The sequence below is a fragment of the Dasypus novemcinctus genome, chromosome 4 (assembly GCF_030445035.2).
Source record: "Dasypus novemcinctus isolate mDasNov1 chromosome 4, mDasNov1.1.hap2, whole genome shotgun sequence".
Classification (NCBI taxonomy): domain Eukaryota; kingdom Metazoa; phylum Chordata; class Mammalia; order Cingulata; family Dasypodidae; genus Dasypus; species Dasypus novemcinctus.
The window spans coordinates 138,766,789-138,786,986 of record NC_080676.1 but is presented as its reverse complement, the minus strand read 5'-3'; the positions used below and the strand labels follow the sequence as shown (position 1 = coordinate 138,786,986).

Genomic DNA, 20,198 nt, shown 5'->3' with positions numbered 1-20,198 from the left:
CATATCTATGCACACACATATACATTTATGTATGCTGGAGAAATAAATATTACAATTTATTCACTACACAGAGGAAATAATATAATATTAGTATGCTAATGAGAATGATAAATGGGTGGGGAAAGAACACCCTTGGAAATAGAGTCAAATTACTGAGTTGTTCATGATATATGAGAAAGTATGGTATCTATTACACATGTAAAAACTCAGATGTTATTCAGTTTAACATTAGGGAATATCATATATAAGTTAAATTATGCATATGTGTAAATATAGTAGTGGGAACTTTGTTAAAGTTTTATTTTGATTGTTTCTCTTTTCTTAGGAAAAGCTAGAATGGTCATCAGCTGAGATCTTTGTAGGTAGAGGAAGTTTGGAAATTTGAGATAGCAAAAAATGTATGAAGTTTATCTAGAGATATTGAAATTTTTATCATATCTACAGATATGGGAATTACATTTTGTAAATATATATGACAGTGTATAAAATAAATATTTTTCAAATAAGAAGATGCAATTTTAAATATACATCTAAAAGTTATCTGGCATCCAATGATGAAAGACGTAGAAAGCAAGACAAGAACTTCTGGGGGTCACAAACCAGCAGCAAAGATGTTACCCCAAGAGAGGGATCATGGCAACATATCATAACCCAGTGAGATTCTTACCTGAAAGTTATTTTTCTTTTCCTCAGCAAAAACAAGTTACTGAATACTTGGATTTTCAGAGTTATAACTGAAGTCATTTGTTCCATATGCCTAATTAAATTTGTTATCTTTTAATCCATGAATCAAAAGCAAAAGAGGCAACTGCAATAACTGTTTTCATTATAATGCATTCAATGTTATTTCATTAATTATTGTGTATCTAACATTGTTGTAGGCACTTGTTTTGTTATACATATATGCCTCACAAGGGAATTCATCAAATGTATTGCTTTGCTGCAAATTTTTACTAGAATATTTGCTGAAATATTTTCAAAGATATACAGTGCCTACCTGATAGAATTTACTCAGATTTTTTCAAATGTGTGTGTGTGCATGTGTATATATACATTTTACATGTATTAATCTGCATTGCTAGATTCACTCAAATTGATTTCATCCTGTAGCTTGAATTTAAGTCATATTATTTGCTAAAATGCTACATAGGTAATTCAAAGTTACATTTACCATATTATTTATTTTTGTCAATTCTTTTAAAATTCACAGCTATCTCTGTATTCATGGTTATTATGTGATTGTATATTTTTCCAGAGATAGTATTGTTCCATATGCAGAAGTAATTATCACCTTAATTCATTACATTGTATATGGTGTTTATAAGAAGAAAATATGTATTTTCTCTTCAAAGGCATACTAAAATCATTTTCAAAGTATAAATGATAACATTTTTCCCCAAGACAGTTTTAATAAAACTGTGAACCACTATCACATCATTTTACAAACTGATGACAGGTTCTTTCAAATGGAAGTTCTGGTAATAGATTTAAAAATAATGCTCATTAATAAATGATTTTTTTTTGCAAAAGAATAATGACATTTTCATTATTAAATATTGTCTAGAATTGTCTCAAAAATAGTTTATAGGAAGACATATTGAACATATGAATAAACTTCTTTCAGAAACTTTATTCAAGCTGCGGGTTTAAAAAAATATCGGAAAGTTGTAAATGATTGAAAACCCACCTCTCAGCATGATGAGAAGCATCAAGGAAGATTTCACCACACCTCATTATATTCTACCACCTACAAAGAATGAGGAATAGAAGTACCCATTTTGCCTATTGCCCAGCAGGGACCTATAATATTGCTCTCAGCGCACTAGTATGAATAAATGCATTAGATAGAACTTAAAAATGTCATTCAAATAAAAAGCCTTCCGAAAAGCTCATTATCTCTGGTAAGAAAAAAAAAAAAGGCATTAAAATCTATAGGTGCCAGGATTTGCTGGTGTAGGCTCTTGGCATTCTTTACTATTAGAAATTGACTTTTCTTCACTCTAAAGACATTATCACAGTAATATTAGCTTTTCTTACTAATTTAGGTATATTTAAAAGCTAAAAAGAAGAAATTGGAAACACATTATTTCACTCTACTAAGCTATTAGAAAATTATGAACTGAAAAATTAGTAAATATCTGGATTTAGTAAAGATTTACATTATCCTATAAAAAAACAGTATTTTAAAACATATGATTATCTATTGACCCAGTAGAGAGATTTATAGAATAAGGAAATTTTAGAGAGTAAAGGGTACTTATTTTATAAGCACTAATATTTTAGCTGAGAAAAGTATGAGATTTAGTCAAAATCACATAGTAGGTAAATGGCAAATCCAAGATTTGAGCCAATAAATCAACATTACAATTTTCCCGTACTACTCTTTCATTAATCTCTATTTTCTAGGAACTGGAATGCTGAAGTTAACATGGTTAGTTAATCACAGTGTATATAAATGAATCCCTTTTTTATATCTTTTTTCATAGGTACCTGTATTGGATATCAAGGTTATATTAATTTTTCTAAAAATATTAAAAAAAAATATTTTGAGTGTGTGAATATATGATTGTGTGTGTTTGTGTGTGTGTGTGAGAGAGAGAGAAAGTGAGAATGAGAGAGACAAAATATAGTCACAGAGGATCTCCAGGTAATGTGCATAAGAATCATCTCTGGAAATTTTGAAAATATAGCTCTCTAATCCCCTTCAAAGAGTTTGTGGGTCAGAAACCCTGGGAGTAAGGCTCAATCAGATAAATGTTTGATTCCCATATAGCTCCACATGAGCTTCTGATATACAATCTGGGATAAGAACCACTTCCCTTAAACATTAACTCAAAGATTTCATTTTATCACAAGGCAGAATATTAGGCTGTCAAAGACGACTGGAGACCCTCTCATGTGACATCAACCCAAATGAAAGCATTTACTTTTACACACTGATTATTTTCCAGATTATGCTAGAAAAAGTAAAAGGAATGGACATTCTCTTCTTTGGGATTTCTTTGTGCTCATTAATCACAATCCTTGATTGTGAGAAAATCTATGAATACTTGTAACTTCCATCCTTGGGCCAGACTACTACTCAGAGTAAGAATGCACTCTGTCGAATTCAATTTTATATACGACTGTCTTTAAAATATCAAAGAAACATATGAATACTGTTTCTTAAACTACTATCTAAAACTCTTTTATTTATTTATTTTTAAATATTCTGGTTCTGTCTTTGACTGCAAATTTTTTTATTGTTTGTTTAATGATCAGTCTTAGAAGCAGTTGCTGAGAATTACTCATAATTCCATCCTAGAAAGTACCTTCAGAGTTTGGGTAGGAGGTACAAATAAAATTCCTCTTAAAATTTTCCTCTTAATAAAAATCCACCTGTAAAACTTTTGCCCAGAAGTATAATTACTTAAAAATATATAAAAACGCTTATATATTGTCTTTTATTTTCAAAGGCAAGGCTATAAATATGCCATAGTGTTTTAGTTTTACATTGCGCTGGACCTTTTTATATAGTAAAGTTATTTGGAACTTTACATTCTGTCTCTTAAAATAGTAATTGTGGATTTCTTGATCTCATTCTGGTGACTTTATTTAAAGATGCGAAGGAAGTAGAAAATCTTAAACTGCCCCCACCCCCATAATACAAAGCTACTTTCATTTATATCATTGCATATTTTAAAGTTTTTTTAAATTTTAATTTTTAATTTACTATTATTATTATTAGTTAAATCAGAGCCTGAGTAAATTTCTTCTCACAGGAGTTAACTGAGAAGACATAGTCTTGTGAGAGTAGTCAATTTTCAACATGCACAAGGGGTCAGAGGCCTTTCAGAAGATCAAGTTAAACAGCATCTGTGATAAGGCAGAGACATATGCCACAGCTGTTTGTGTGGCCTTGTGAAAGTCCACTTCCATATTCAAAATTAATATTTTGAATATGAAAACCTCATATTTCAAAATGCAATATTCATGAAGAAATTCTTAGTGATATTAAATGTGCATGATTTACTGGAAAAAGTCTGATTCCATCTCCCCCACTAAATAGTATGCACTGTAAAGATGTGCTTTTTGTTGTTTGCTGCTGCATCCTTGTGCCTAGAATAGTTCTTGCAAACATAAAAGACTCACAAATACATTTGTTGAAAGTTGTTAAATGAATTTGAGCACGTAAGGAAGGAAATGTTAGTAACTTAAATTTCATTCACTTTAAAGATTATTTCACTGTTTACATTTTGTTAAATTTTCTTTCAGGAAGTTATATTTGCTTAAGAAAGAGAAAGAAAATATACAAAAAAAAGCTAATGCAATCTTTAATTTTACATGTAAGAATGATCTAAGAACATGATAATGTTTAAATGCAATAAAATATCTGTACATAAACAATGAAGAACAATAAATACCCTTGAGCATAAAAAACAAATACAGTGAGTACAGTAGTACAATAATAGTTATATACCAAACTAATTAACATATTATAAAATTTAACATAATATTTTTTCAGGCAGTTGTATTGAAGGAACTATCTTTTTTATGGTTAGAAATTCCAGTGATTTAGTACTGTAGTTTGCAAAAGCATTTTAAGAAACTATCTTCCAGGTCATTATGCATAAAATCACAGAGAAAAACTTATCTTTTCTACCTTACTAAAAAAATGACTACATTCACAGAGAAAAACGTATCTTGTCTACACTATTGAAAAAAAAAAAAGAAGAACAATGTGGTACAACTCTGACTTCTGTATGCAAATTCAAAAGTAAATGTCAAGGTAAAATATTCTTACCTTGAATTAAAATTTTAAAAACTATTGAGTTTCAGTTTCAATATATCTGTTTAATTAAATTACTGAAACTGAAATGAACTTAAAAGACTAAAGTTAATCTTAAATATTGTGAGGCTTCATTAACACAGAAAAATGTATTTTTAAATGAATGTAAAAGTAGAGAAAGTCCTTTTATTTTAGTTACCAGGCTTTGAGATGTTGTAAAACCAGACTTCAAGACCAGCACTGAAAATTGCATATTTAAAGAAAAGGAAGAAATAGTTTTTGAGATTGCTACTATAATTTATTTACTCAGTTTACTGGTATCATTTTGAAGTTTTGAGGGACTTTTTGGTTTTAGGGATTTATTTAATTAAAATCAGAATCTCTTATGATTTGTGAACTCCGTACTCACTAGTGAATTGGAGTCTGTTTATTAAATAGAGGAAGTGCTAGGCCCCAACTTAGGAGACTGGAGAATGAGTTTTGTCCTAATTGGAACATCCTTAAATGTGCCCCACTCCTTAAAATTTCATTGCTAAACTTTGTAACATGCTCATTCAAGATATGTTTAACCCAAAAGCAGTGTTTTTCAAAGTGTGCTCAGTGTACCACTGAAGAGGTAGCCAATGTGTTTAGGTTTTACTATGAAAAACGATATTTAATAGTTTTATAATTATTTTAGGATAAAAATATTACATGTTTATCTCTATTTACATAGTAAAGGCATTTTACAAACTATAGCATTCTTTCTTGATGAGAACACTTTGAAAGATAGGAATAGAAGGAAACATCCTCAACATGATAAAGAATATACATGAAAACCCCACAGTTAATATCACATTCCATGGTGACATACTAAAGGCTTTCCCTCTAAGATCTGGAACAAGACAAGGAACACCCAGTGTCACTGTCCTTATTTAACATTGTGTTAGAAGTACTTGCCTGAGCACTTAGGCAAGGAAAAGATACAAAGGCATCCAAATTGGAAGGAAGAAGTAAAAATTTCACTATTTGCAGATGACATGATCTTATACATTGAAAGCCCTGAGAAATCTACAGCAAAGTTTCTAGAGCTTTGAAAGGAGTTCAGTAAAGTTGCAGGATATAAGTTCAATATGTAAAAATCAGTGGCATTTCTGTATACCAATAATGAGCAATCTGAGCAGGAAATCAAGAAAAAAAATCCATATACAATAGCAAAGAAAAGAATCAAATACCTAGGAATAAATTTTACTAAAGATGTAAAGGACTTGTACACAGAAAAGCACACAGCACTGTAAAAGGAAATCAAAGAACATCTAAATAAATGGAAGAATATTTCATGTTCATGGATTGGAAGACTAAACATCATTAAATCTATAGATTTAATGCAATCCCAATAAATCCCAACAGCATTTTTACTGAATTTTAAAAGCTAATTATGAAATTTATTTAGAAGGGCAAGGGGCCCAAAATAGTCAAAAACATATTGAAAAAGATAAATAAAATTTGGAGGAATCACGCTACATGACTACAAAACTACAATGGTCAAAACTTCATGATCTTGCCACAAGAATAGACATACTGACCAGTAGAACTGAATTGAGACTTATGAAATAGATCCTTGCAAACATGATCAACTGATAATTTATCCCACTCAACTGGGATAGAATGACTTCTTCAAGAAATGATGTTGGTAATGTGCTGGAGGTGCAGTTAATGTTGGGGTTTAAGATATATTTAGGGGATTTGAATCTCTGGACTGACAATGTGATAGCCAGATCCTGAGCCTCAACAGACTCCAGCACCTACAATCTGATTTATTGGACTTACCACACTCAGCTAAGATGGAGGTGAAGAAGGACAACCACCACACCATGGAGCCTAGAGTGATTACAACTGAAAATGGGAGGATTGCATCCAGCATCCAGGTGGAATCTGAGCCTCCTCTTGACATAAAGGTGCAATGGACACAACCAATCCAGTGTCCACATAGAAGAGGTGGCATTGGATTGGGAAAAGTGGACATAATGGACAAAGGGTATGGGGAAAGGCAGGAAGAGATGAGAGGTGGAGGCGTCTTCGGGACATGGAGCTGCCCTGGATGGTGCTTCAGAGGTAATCACCGGACATTGTAAATCCTCACAGGGCCTACATGATGGAATAGAGGAGAGTATGGGCCATGATGTGAACCAATGTATATGAGGTGCAGAGGTGCCCAAAGATGTACTTACCAAATCCAATGGATGTGTCATGATGATGGGAACGAGTGTTGCTGGGGGGGGGGGGGGGGAGAGGTGGGGTGGGGGGGTGGGGTTGAATGGGACCTCACATATATATTTTCAATGTAATATTATTACAAAGTCAATAAAAAATAAAAAAATTAAAAAAAAAAAAAAAAAAAAAAGAAATGATGTTGGGAGAACTGGATATCCAATCCACATTCAGAAGAATGAGAGAGGTTCATCATCTCACACCCTATATACAAATTAACTCAAGATGAATGTAACCTAAATATAAGAGCAAAGACCATAAAGCTCCTAGAAGATAATATAGTGAAGCAGCTACAAGATCTTGCAGTAAGAGATGGTTTCATAAATGTTACACCCAAAGCACAAGCAACAAAAGATAAAAATAGCTAAATGGTAAGTCCTCAAAATTAAAATCTTTTTTGCTTCAAAGGATTTTGCCCAGAAAGTGAAAAGGCAGCCTACCAAATGGGAGAGAATATTTGGGAACCATTTACCCAATAAGGGCCTAATAGCCAGCATATATAAAGAAATCTTTCATCTCGGGAAAAAAAAAAAAAGACAAAACTCATTTAAAAAATGGACAAGAGATTTGAATGGGCACTTCTTCAAAGTAGAACTACAAATGGCTAAAAACCACATTAAAAGATGCTCAACATCACTAGCTATCAGGCAAATGCAATAAAAACTACAATGAGGTATCATCCTACTCTGATTAGAATAGTGGCTTCTAATAAAAGGACAAAAAAAAAAAAAAAACAGACCTACAAGTGTTGGAGAGGATGTGGAGAAAAAGGAACAGTCATCCATTGCTTGTACGAATGTAGAATAGTGCAGCCATTATGGAGAATGGTTTGGTGGTTCCTCAGGAAGCTAATTATAGAATTGCCATATGATCCAGCAATCCCACATCTGGCTATATAGCCAAAAGCATGAAAGCAGGGACATAAATATGCACACCAATATTCATGGCAGCATAATTCACTATTGCCAAAAATTGGAAGATACCCAAGTGTCCATCAACAGATGAATGGATAAGCTAATTGTAGTATAAACCTTCAATGAAAAATTATTCAGTTGTAAGATGGAATACAGTATTAACACACAGGACAATATGGATGAATCTTGAAGACTGTATGTTGCATGCAGTAAGCCAATCAATGAAGGACAAATATTACATGACATCACTGACTTGACTTAAGCAAATTGAGCCAACTCAGAGCTAGTGTTTGGAAGATAGGCTATCCTTAGACAGAAAGAGAGTAGAAGGTTGTAAGCTGATGGTCAATATGGACAAATTCTATGTTGAGGTGGAAGGGATAGTTGGGCAGTGGAAGGCGTGATAGTGGTGCAGTGATGTGATTGGATTCGATGGTGCTAGAATGTGAGGGGTATTAAGGTGAGGGGACTGGATTGGACTATCCATGGAACTGCAGATAGGACTGGAGGAAGGAACAGGTGAATTCTGGGAATTTGTTGGTTAAAACTATAATGGTGGGAATGTTCTTTTGGCAAATATGGCAGGGGAGGGTTACTGGTGCAGGGTGTTGGGGGTTGGGGGATATGTGGGAACTGGTGCGTGGTTCTATGGAATATGAAATTGTTCATCTTGTCATAGTGTGTTATCTAGCAGGTGGAGACCCATACAAGAAACAAGAAAGTACTAAATGCCTATCCTGGGGAGTCTTGCTATGTTCTCAATTAGAGAGGCAAGAATCTCTCAAGAACATAGGCAGTGCCTAATAAGTGAAAACAGACCAATATGTCAAGCCCTCAATATTATCACATGTAACTATGAGCCTTATTCTTCAAAAACTCAAATTTAGTGGTTATTATATGTTTCGAAGGGAGAGACGGGGAGAATAGAATAGATGGAACATAGGGTACTCTTATGGCATTGGAATTGTTCTGCGTAATCTTGCAATGATGGATACAGTGCATCTTAAATTTTGTCAAATCCTATAAAAGTGTGTGGTGTAAAATGAAAACCATAATGTAAACTGCTGACCATGTTTAGTAGCAATGCTTCAATGTTTCTACATCAATTGTAACAAATCTATCATACACAAGTAAATGTTATTAGTAGGGGAAATTGGGAGAGGGAGGCTATTGGGTATTAGGAATACCCTATATTTTCTATTATCTGTAATGAAAAGCTTCTTTGAAGATAAAGGGTAAAAAAAAGAAATAAGACACTGGGGGAACATATGAAAGAACTTGTCACTGAACATAAAAGATAACAGATTGTACAGTGATGAAATACACATTGAAAAATTTTATTTTTATTTTTGTATTCTATTTGTTTATATTATTTTCTTATTATTTTTATTTTTCTTGTCTTTGTTTTTGGGGAGGTTTGTGTTCACAGAAGAGTCACAACTGTGCCAGGAGAGGATCACTGGTGCTGGGTATCAGGGATTGGGGGATATATGCGGAGAGGGGAACCTGGCGCTTACCTCTATGGCATAGGAATATGTTCAAGTGGTCATGAAGCATTGTCTTGGTGGTTGGAGACCCACACAATAACCAAAAGAATACTGAATTCCTATCCTGGAAGTTCTACTATATTCTCTAACAGAGTGGCAAGAATCCCCCAACTATATGGGCCCTGCCTAGCAAAGGAGGACAGATCATTACACCAGGCCCTTGATACTGATGATTGTAATCTTGAACCTTGTTCTTGTAAAATTGAAACTTAGCCTAGTATGATATATTGCCTAAGAGAGCTACCTCCTGAAATCTTCCTTGTTGCTCAAATGTGCCTTCTCTCTAAGCCAAACTCAGCATATAAACACATTACTTTCTCCCAAGTATGGGGCATTACTCCCAGGGATGAGCCTCTCTGGCACTGAGGGATCATTAACAAGCACCAAACAACAATGCATTTGGAAAAATATCTTGACCAAAAGGGAAAAATCTCTTATGGCTAAGATATTTCAAAATGAGTTGGGAGGTCATTCCAAAGGTCACTCTTATGCACATCTCAGCAGTATCTCACTGACTGCCACAGTAAATAGTGCCTTAAACAATGTGGCTCATGAGGGCTCTAACAACATCTAGACACTATAGGTTGGGCAGACAACCTCAGGAATTCAAAACCCTGTCTGTGGTCCTTTGGAATATATGCTCCTCCCCGATATACCAGAATTAAAATCATGTATTATTTCCTTACACATGGCTCTTCTGCTCCTTTCATTTGAACCTATAATTGGCACCATATTTGTTAAATCTATGTTTTAGAGATTTAAATCTTTGGTCTGTTGATATGCTGGTTGAGTCCTTAATCTCTGCAGAGTTGCAACACCTACTCTACTGTGTATAGGACCCACCCAGGGCAATTAACAAAAGAATGATGATGGACATTTCACACCCAAAAAAAGAGAGAGTATCTACAATTGTAAACAAGACAGTCCCATCCATCTGCCCCATGCCATCTAAGCTCCCTCTCAATTAGAAGCAAAGGGGGCATTACCATCCCCAGATCCTCAAGACTGAGGAATGAACAAACATAAATGGGGAATTAAATTATGAACTAAAGTAGACTTATTATTCTTCTAGCAATGGTAGGACTTGTAACATTGAGATAAAGGCAGTGGTCACCAGAGGTTCTAAGGGGAGGAAGAAGAAAAGAGAGGTGTAATGTTGGGCATTTTGGGGACATTGGAATTGTACTGCATGATTTTGCAATGATGGATACAGGCCATTATACATTTTGTCAAAAATTATAGAATCGTGTGGTGCAAAGTGTAATCTACAATGTAAACTACAGACCGTGGTTAGAAGCAATGCTTCAATAGGTGTTCATAAATTGTAACAAATGTACCCCACTAATGAAAAGGTTGTTAATGGGGATAAGTGTGGGAGGAAGAAGGTGGAGTGCTTATGAATCCCCTATATCTTTGTTGTAACATTTATTTAATCTAAAGCTTCTTTTTTAACATTTATTTAATCTAAAGCTTCTTTAAAAAGAAAAGAAATTTTAAAAAATAATAATTTTGTATTTATTTAAGGTGTATTCAAAATATAATTGGCACATAGATCATACTTTTGATTTCACTGATATTCTTGGTAGAATAAGTATAAATGAAATTCATAATTCAATATAAACATATATTTAGTATATAACAGTACAGGTAGCAATTGAATATAGAAAAGACATGAATCTGGTAGCCAAAAGACTGAAATTTGAGAAATTCTGATTTAAGTTATTCATAACATATCCTTGTACATTTAAAATATTTCTCACTCAATATGAAGTAAGATTAATTTCTAGGGAAGGCATATATGTGACTTATTATGTAAGACAATATATAAAAGAAATAAAATAGTATAGCTTCTCTAACCTAAACATGGATAAAGGAAACATGAAATTCATCCACCAGACATTATAAGCGGTTTATAATTATTGTTGAGTAAATAAATTTAGTGTTGCTGAAAGTGATCCCTTTTCCATGAAGAGTGAATTTTTAAAGGGTTAGAAATAAAAGTGGGGGTCAGGGGATCTATCACTTCAAAAGATGCAATGTGAGCAACAACTGGAAATAACCTGGTTTCTGCCCAACAGAAACAGCTTATCAGAAATACAAAAGTATGCTGCAATCTAATTTCATTTCCCACTTTGTAAGAGCTCCTTTATAATAAGAAACTAAAATGTAAACAATTATTATAATTTCCCCATTAGAAATTCCTAAATTGTATATAAAAGCATCCCAGGGTCCACGGGATAGAGGAAAAGAGTATGAATTAGAGTGGACTTACTGATATTCTGTTCTGGAATTATGGTGATTTGTAATGGAAAAAAATGTAGCATTAATGTAGAGAAAAGTGGCCATGGTAGCTGCTGAGGGTAGGGAAGGGAAGAAGAGATATGATGTGGGGGGCATTTTCAGAATTTGGAGTTGTCCTGGGTGGTACTGCAGAGACAGTTGCTGGACATCATAGGTCCTGCCATTGCCCACTGGGTGGACTGGGGGAGAGTGTAAACTACAATGTAAACTACTACCCATGTGGTGCAGTAGTGCTCCAAAATGTATCCACCAAAAGCAATGAATGAGCCACATTAATGAAAGAGGTTGTTGATATGGGAGGAGTTTGGTGAGGGGGTTAGGGGCTATATGGGGACCTCATATTTTTGGACTGTAATATCTTTTAAAAAATGAATAAATTAAGTAGAATTTTGGGAAAAAAAAAGAAACCAGATTCAAAGATAGGTTCCCATACTACTTACTAATTGTCTAACAATTTACTGGCAAGCAACTCAGTTTTCTTTGAATGGTGTGAGGAGTCAATCTGTCTTTATTCTAGTCTGATTTTAATATTGTAATTTTCACTAAATGAGCTTGCAGCATAAGCACATTCATATCATTGATCATGCATCCACTTTTATTGTAATTTAGTTATTTCATATGTAAACATATATTTTTCCCCAAATAAACTGTGGGTTCCTTGAAAAAGAAAAAGGAAAAAATAAATAAATAATAAAAAATGAAAAATAAAAAATTAATTAAAAATTAATTAAAATTTAAAAAAGCTAATGCAACTTGCTAATTCAAATTCTTTTGAGTCTCTTATTTTGGTTTGAGCCCTCCCTGCTTAAAGCAGTTTCTCTGTCAGCAAACCCATTCATTATATTGATCATTATTGGTGATTCCATTTTTTGCCATTATTATATAAAATATTCTATTCAAATATATATAATAGCTTATTGTAATGTTAATATTTTATAAGAATTTTAGAGTAAAAATCATTTCCTTAGTAGATCTGTTTATTTCCATTTAATATTACAAATGGTAAGTGACATAATATTTCTAGAAAGATGATCAAAAGAGGTCAGTTTAATATATGGATATGAAATCATATTTTTAACAAGTTATAAAGAACAAAGTATTCTTAAGCAAACTTATTTTGTTGAGTGTGAAATGTTTTTTTTTTCTTTTTCTTTTTTACTATCTTAAAGCACAGTTCAGAAAATTCTTAAAATGTGAAGAGCCTCTTCCAAATTAATATGCATTGCATACAATGTGGGAAGTATTAAAGGCTCAAAAGGAGGCAAAGAATGACTCACTTTCTAAGGAGGAATAGAACTGGGAGTGGGAGGAAATAGAACTGAGAAAAAGGGAGGTAAAGTAGATTATGAATTAGGAATTCTGTGGTATTTTGTGCCCTTTTTTTTGTGCTCATCAAAAGAGATACTAACATCAATTAAGAGTGACCTCAGAATTTATTTTCATCGAGGTTAGGATGATAGAGTCCTGAACTGCTCTTCCCTGTAGGGTTGGAGATTGACACCTGTTAAGCATTGAGTCATGTCCCTCACAAAGGCCATTTCAGGACCAAACTCCAGATCTTGTTTATGTGAACCCATTTGTTAACAGGATAGTTGTTAGTTAAGGTATGCTCAAACTGAGTGAAGGCGGGCCATAATCCAATATGGCTAAAGAATTTATAAGCAAAGGAAATTGGATACAGACGGGAAACCCATGGAAAGAGGTCAGAGACTGGAAGTCAACAGAACACATGTGAGAAAGGAGAAGATGCCAGCATGTGCATTACTACATAAAAAGCCAAGTAACCCCAAGGATGGCAGCAGGCTCACCTGACAATGCCACAGTTTTCAGGAGAAAGTTATTTCTTTGCTAACACTTTGATTTTGGATTAGCCCAGTCTTGAAACTGTGAGCCAATAATATACAGTTACTTGTTTTTTTTTGTTTTTTTAATATTTTTCCTTCCTTATTTTTTTTAAATTTTACATTAAAAAAACATGAGGTTCCACTATACCCCGTCACCCCCCTCACCACACTCCTCCCACATCAACAACCTCTTTCATCATGTGGCACATTCATTGTCTTTGGTGAATACATTTTGGAGCTCTGCTGCACCACATGGATAGTGGTTTACATTGTAGTTTACACTCTCCTCCAGTCCATCCAGTGGGCCATGGCAGGACATACAATGTCCAGCATCTGTCCCTGCAGTACCACCCAGGACAGCTCCAAGTCCTGAAAATGCCCCCACATCATATCTCTTCTTCCTTCTCCCTACCCTCAGCAGCTACCATGACCACTTTCTCCACAGCAATGCTACAATTTCTTCCATTACTAATCACAATAGTTCCGGAGTAGAATATCAGTAAGTACACTCTAATCCATACTCTTTTCCTCCAGCCTGTGGACCCTGGGATGGTTATGTCTACTCCCCCTCTATGTCAAGAGGGGGCTTAGATTCCACATGGATGGTGGATGCAATTCTCCTGCTTGCAGTTGTAGGCACTCTTGGCTCCCTGGTGTGGTGTTTGACCTTATTCACCTTCCTGTTAGCTTGCCAGGTTAAGTCCAATAAACCAGACGGTAGGAGTTGCAAGTCTGCTGAGGCTCAGGGCCTGGCTGTCACGTGGACAGTCCAGAGATTCAGGTCTCTTAGTATACACCAACCCCAGTGCCAACCACAGGTCTGGTAAAAGTAACAGAAGAGGCAGGTGTAGAAAGGTCATATCTGAGTCCAACTCCATCACACTCAGGATCACAAACTCCAAAGTAGGGCCAACTGACATGGCACTGAACTCAAGAGCCATCTGCCATGACCATAGAACCTGTGGGCTTCTGTATCCCTCAGGAGAAGCAGTACCTGGGCTTCTAACTACTTTGGCCATCTCTGATAACCTGCTGAGGCATACGTAAGCATTACCCCTCTGATGACCTCTGACTCTTTTTGGAGACTCATAGCCATATAAACTCATTTGTTCTTTCCATTTATATTCCTCCCTCCTCTCCCCTCTGAGTCCATGGAAACCATCATGGGACATTTTGGGTACAATGGAAGTGTTTTACATGATCTTGCAATGATGGGTATAAGCCATGTTAAATTTCATCAAAATTTATAAAAATGTATGTTCCAAAATGTCATCCATAGACAATGGTTAGTAGTTATGTGAGGTAACAAGCATGCTACCATCGTTGGGCAGGCCCAGCACGTTGAGATGAGGCCTCGTCTCCTGCTGGGTGAGTGCCTGGCGTGGGTAGATTGTCGCCCCCCTGCTACTCTTGCCCATAACGGCTGCCTCCTCTATCTCCACCCAGCATCCGGTCTCCATAGGGGCCGCCCTAGGGTAATTGGCCTGCCTCTCCCACGCCTCACCAGAACCCAACCCACAACTTCCCCTTATCTTCTGCCCCAGCCCCCATATACCCCCCGCCAGAATGATAACCTCACCTCTGCCCCTTTACCTAGCAACAGCCTCCAACAACCAATCGGAGGTCGCCTTCAGCTTAAGCCAATCCGCACCCCACACATCACCCCTTACCCTCGTACCTCACCCCCAACCATCCCCCAGCCAATTAGCGGCCTCCCCTCACATACATTGCCTTATTTGGCTTAGCCTTGCTACCGCCAGCGCCCTAGCCTATATAAACGCTTGTCTTCCTCAATAAAGCAGACGCGTTACCACCACTCTCAGTCTCCGCAGCATTCTTCGCGCCACTGTGCGTCTGCCCTTGACACCGCCCGCTGTCCACCGTGGGCCCTCAGTTATGTCTCTGAGTACAAGGGTAATGACTAGTGAAGGAGGATGGTCCACTGATGGGCCCTTGTACTGATGACTGTACTTATTAACTTTTACTTTTGAAATTGAAACTTAGCTTAGTTTTATAGGGTGCTTAAGATTAACATTCTGAGGGCCTCCTTGTTGCTCAAATGTGGCCTCTCTCTAAACCAAACTCAGCATATAAATGCATTACTTACCCCCAATATGGGACATGCATCCCAGGGATTAGCCTCCATTGCACTGAGGGATTACTACCAAGCACCAACTGGCAATGAAACTGGAGAAAGACTTGATCAAATGGGGGAAAAGGTAAAGACAAATGATTGATTTGTTCATCAATTTTAACTAATGTTCCACACTAATGAAGGATGTTAATGTGGGAAAATGTGGGAGATGTAGGGAATGGAGCATATGAGAATTCCCTTTATTTTTTATATAACATTTACGTATTCTAAATATCTTCTAAAAAATTAAAAAATGTATTTTTAAAAAGGAAAAAAGATGAGACCCCAATGCAGACTCCCATTATTATCAACTTTCAAGGGAACTGTGTTATATAGTTCAATATCTGGAATTTAGTGTATACAGACAACGTCATATCTGAGCCACTGACTTAATGCTCTTAAATATTTTTTATAAGTAAACTTCTTTCTGTAGTTATGCCAAGTGATACATTCTATGACAATTCTGGGAAGAACACTCTTTTTCTTATGGAGGATATTCCTTTACAAATGACCATGTTCACAAAATTCTTTATCAGGTCCCTTTTGTGGCAGACATCATTGACACAGAATCACCATGATCATTTGCTCATTTATAAAATAATCTAAATGCAGTGGGATAAGAGGTATAAAATTGAATATGACTGAAAAGATCCAAGGACAAGAGATAATAGCACATTAAGTTTTTTGACTAGTGTTTTGGATGTGAATATATACCATCTCATATTAAGAAATTTTTTCCAGATAGGTCTTATTTTTACCCTGGTTTATGTATGCAGAGACTGAAATCATATATCAGAAAAAACATGGCAAAGGTCACATAAAAATTGATGGAGACAGAATTAAATTGGTTTATGTGATACCTTCCATGACTCCACGTGATAACTCACCAAAAAATTTGACCTCATATATAATAAAATTCATTGGTTATTAAGAAAGATAATAAGGGTATGAATTAAAGACTTCTGTTCAAATTTATATGACAGGTATAAATATTAAGTGGAAACATTTAGCAAATTCTTTCTTATGTGCCAGGAATTAGGTTGAAACAGTTTAGACACATACATTGACGTATTCCTCAAATCAGTCCTCTGAAAGAAGCAAAGTTTTATTTAATAAATGTTTTAATGTAAAAAAAAATCAGGTTGCATAATATGCGTATGGCAACTCACAACCTTTTAGTCCTTGATTGTTTCATATTCAGAGGCAACAGCTTCAGTTCTATCTTAAGCGTTGTTGTATGAATTTAATCATTATTAGGATTAATGATATAACACCTATTAAATAAATGACTTAGAAGTTTCTATATTTTTATATACAGGTGCATCTTAAAAGATTCCAAAATATAGGTCTTAAAAACTAATTTTAAACTAAATGAACTTTTTGTAGAACTCTAGTACATCAATCATTTTTTCCTGCAAAGATCATCATGGAATACTCTATTTATCCCTACAATACACTACATATTAATTTGAATAAACAGATACTTACAAGTTAGTGACAACTGTGAAATTCCCATAAAATCAAAATGGAGAAAAAATATTATCCTGAAATAACATTGGAAATTAGAAATGTATTTCCAAAGAAAGCATATGAATTATTATTTTACATCTTTTAATGTATTTCCGAAATTTATCTGGAGAGTTTTTAAAATTACACATATTATTTTAACTGTAGGTAACATATTCTGAAATGGATTATAGATAAAATAGTTATGAGCTTAAAGAACTCCATGTTTAAACAACAAATAAATGTGTTGCATGTGTGTTTGCACGTGTATCAGCTACATCTCTCTCTTTCTATATATATGTGTGTGTGTGTGTGTGTGTGTGTGTGTGTATATATATTCCAAAGAATATCATCATATTATGCAATGATATTTTATGGCATATCAATATGTATTAATCAGTTTTGCACAAAAAGCAAGAGAGAATTATTGTTACCAGTAATCAGTAAGATATAGCAAATTTCACATGAAAGGCATATAAATTCTCTCCCAATAGCATTTGTGTTAAATTAATCTGATACTATCACTAACTGAAGCTGGCCTAGTTTTGTAGCATAAAATTGTGCCCAATATTAAAATAGCAATTATGAGCACAGCATCATCAGTAAGTTACTATCATTTAAAAGTTTAACCCATGTTCATTGAAGATGACCTCCAAAATTATTAATGTACTATATTACGTCAATCATTTATTTTATAAATAGAAGTGTGTTAACATTTTGGTTTGTTAAAGAATACATTTGCAAACATTTTTGGTAGCACTCATAAGAAGTAATATTTATAAAAACTTTGGTATATGTATGAAGGGAAGTTCTGTTTTGTTCTCATTTTATTTTGTATTGCCCAAGTCACAATCATATGCTGAGTATCCTATTAAAAATATTTTTCCATTGAAAAAATTAGGTGTACAATTTCATCTTGACTTAAAATTAGAGAATCATTATTCAAAGTATGGCCCGCAGACCACCTATATCACACCAATTGAGTTTATTATATATGCAGTCTTCTGCCTTAAACTAGTCATCATGAATCAACCCCAAAGTGGGAATCTAGAATCTAAATTTTAACACTTTCTCTGAACTAAAATGACAAATCCAATCTCATGCTACTTTCCAGGAAAAGGGAGATGAAATCTCAATGTGCTCTGCAATAGTTGGTGTCCAGTCAAACCCTAGGAAGAGACTTTATGTAGCCTATTAGTAACCAGAATAAAAGAAACACAACAAACTGTGATTTGAAATTCTGTAATATGGCAAAAGTAAAAAAAGAGTTTATTGAATATTTACAATGTTAAACACTCTGATATGCATTTTATATAATGTACTCCTCAGCATCTTTAAAACAATAAGTATTATTACCTATTGTTTAAAGGTGAAGAAAGTGATATTAAAATAGTTGAAATATTATTGCTAAACCTAAAGTTTCATGAATGGCAGAGTTGAGATTCAAACCTAGATTTGTCGAGTTTCAGAGCTCAGATTATTTTTCCCTTCTCCATGCAATTTCTGAATTTCAGTTGCTGAAGGAACTAGGAACATCAAGAGAAGAGAGGTTTATTGGTGTCAAGAAAATAAGAAGGATCTTAAAATATTTTGGGAGAACTGCCATGAGAAAAAGATATTAGACCTAATTTCTTTATCCAGAGGGTAAAAGTTGCACAACAAAGCATATTTTATTTCTGTACATTTTCTTGTAAAAAATAAGACCAAGACAAAATAAAATGAGAATTTTGCCCAGCAAATTGAAACTAGGTGATAATTTTTTATATTTATTATAGATGAATTTTCCTCAGGAGTAGCCTGGGGAGTAGAGTATAGAACAAACTATTCTAGTTCTTCAAGCCTTTAATTGTTTGAAAAGATAACTGAAGATAATCTATTCCTCATTCTCGGCTTTATGTATGAGGGAACATCTAATCAAATGAAGAGTAAAAGCTATCTTGGAGAAGAGAACTTTTTAGGAGTTTTACAGTAGACAGGAAATAATTAGAAAGTGTAGGGTTGGGAATGCAAAGGAACAATTAATAAGGGCTTAAGGGCATGGAAATGATTACTCTTGAGCAATCTAATCTAAAGAAATGTGCTAAATTGAAATATGAAAACCATTCCCTACAGTATTATATATCTAATTGAATTTTAGGTTTGGCAGCTGTGCAAGAGTAATTGTCTGCATGGTTTTCCGCTAAGAAAATATTAACACAAACTCTGAAATATTGATCTGGGTTGCCAAAAGTGTATAATTGTCATTCACATGTCATAAAATTGATTTTCATTTGAATATATAATATAATTTTATTAAAATAGAATGAGACTATTACCAAAATAGAAACGCACTCTTAAAATGACAGCACTAGGAGGAAATGTGGAAAGGATGGGTGATATGTATGGGAATATATTCAATAAATATATGAAAATCAAATGGACACCAAGATTTTTTTCTCACTTTATGGGATTAGAATGCTGTTAAAAATACAACATGACAATCCCTGTATGATGTTATGTATGTTTACTTTGTAAGTTCACAACTTTTACTGTACACTTGTTTATGTATGTTCATGTATGAATGATATGCTTCAATAAAATATATACATATAACATGAAGAGCTGGAGGAAAGAAAAATACATTTTGGATATATTTTATTTGGATAAACTCACCTCAAATTTTTCTGCTATTAATGTTGGTGAGTGAAAGATACTTTGACATGCACTTGCATTTGAGAAATTACTGACGTTTGTAAAAATCAGATTTAAGTTAATGGAAGGGTTTTAAAGGAGGTTGCTCTTTAACACTTGTTTATTACATTACATTTCTTTAGACTTATTTTTTATTTATTTCTCTCCCCTTCCCCTCCCCAGTTGTCTGCTGTCTGTGTCCATTTGCTGTGCGTTAATCTGTGTTTCTTTTTGTTACGTCATCTTGTTGTGTCAGCTCTCCAT

The 20,198-nt window shown here is 34.4% G+C and overlaps 1 protein-coding gene across 2 annotated transcripts in view; it reads right to left on the bottom strand.

Moving 5' to 3' along the window:
- Positions 1–20,198, bottom strand: part of NCAM2 (neural cell adhesion molecule 2) — a 589,167-nt gene that overhangs the window by 188,012 nt on the left and 380,957 nt on the right. The gene's annotated exons all lie outside the window — the stretch shown is intronic.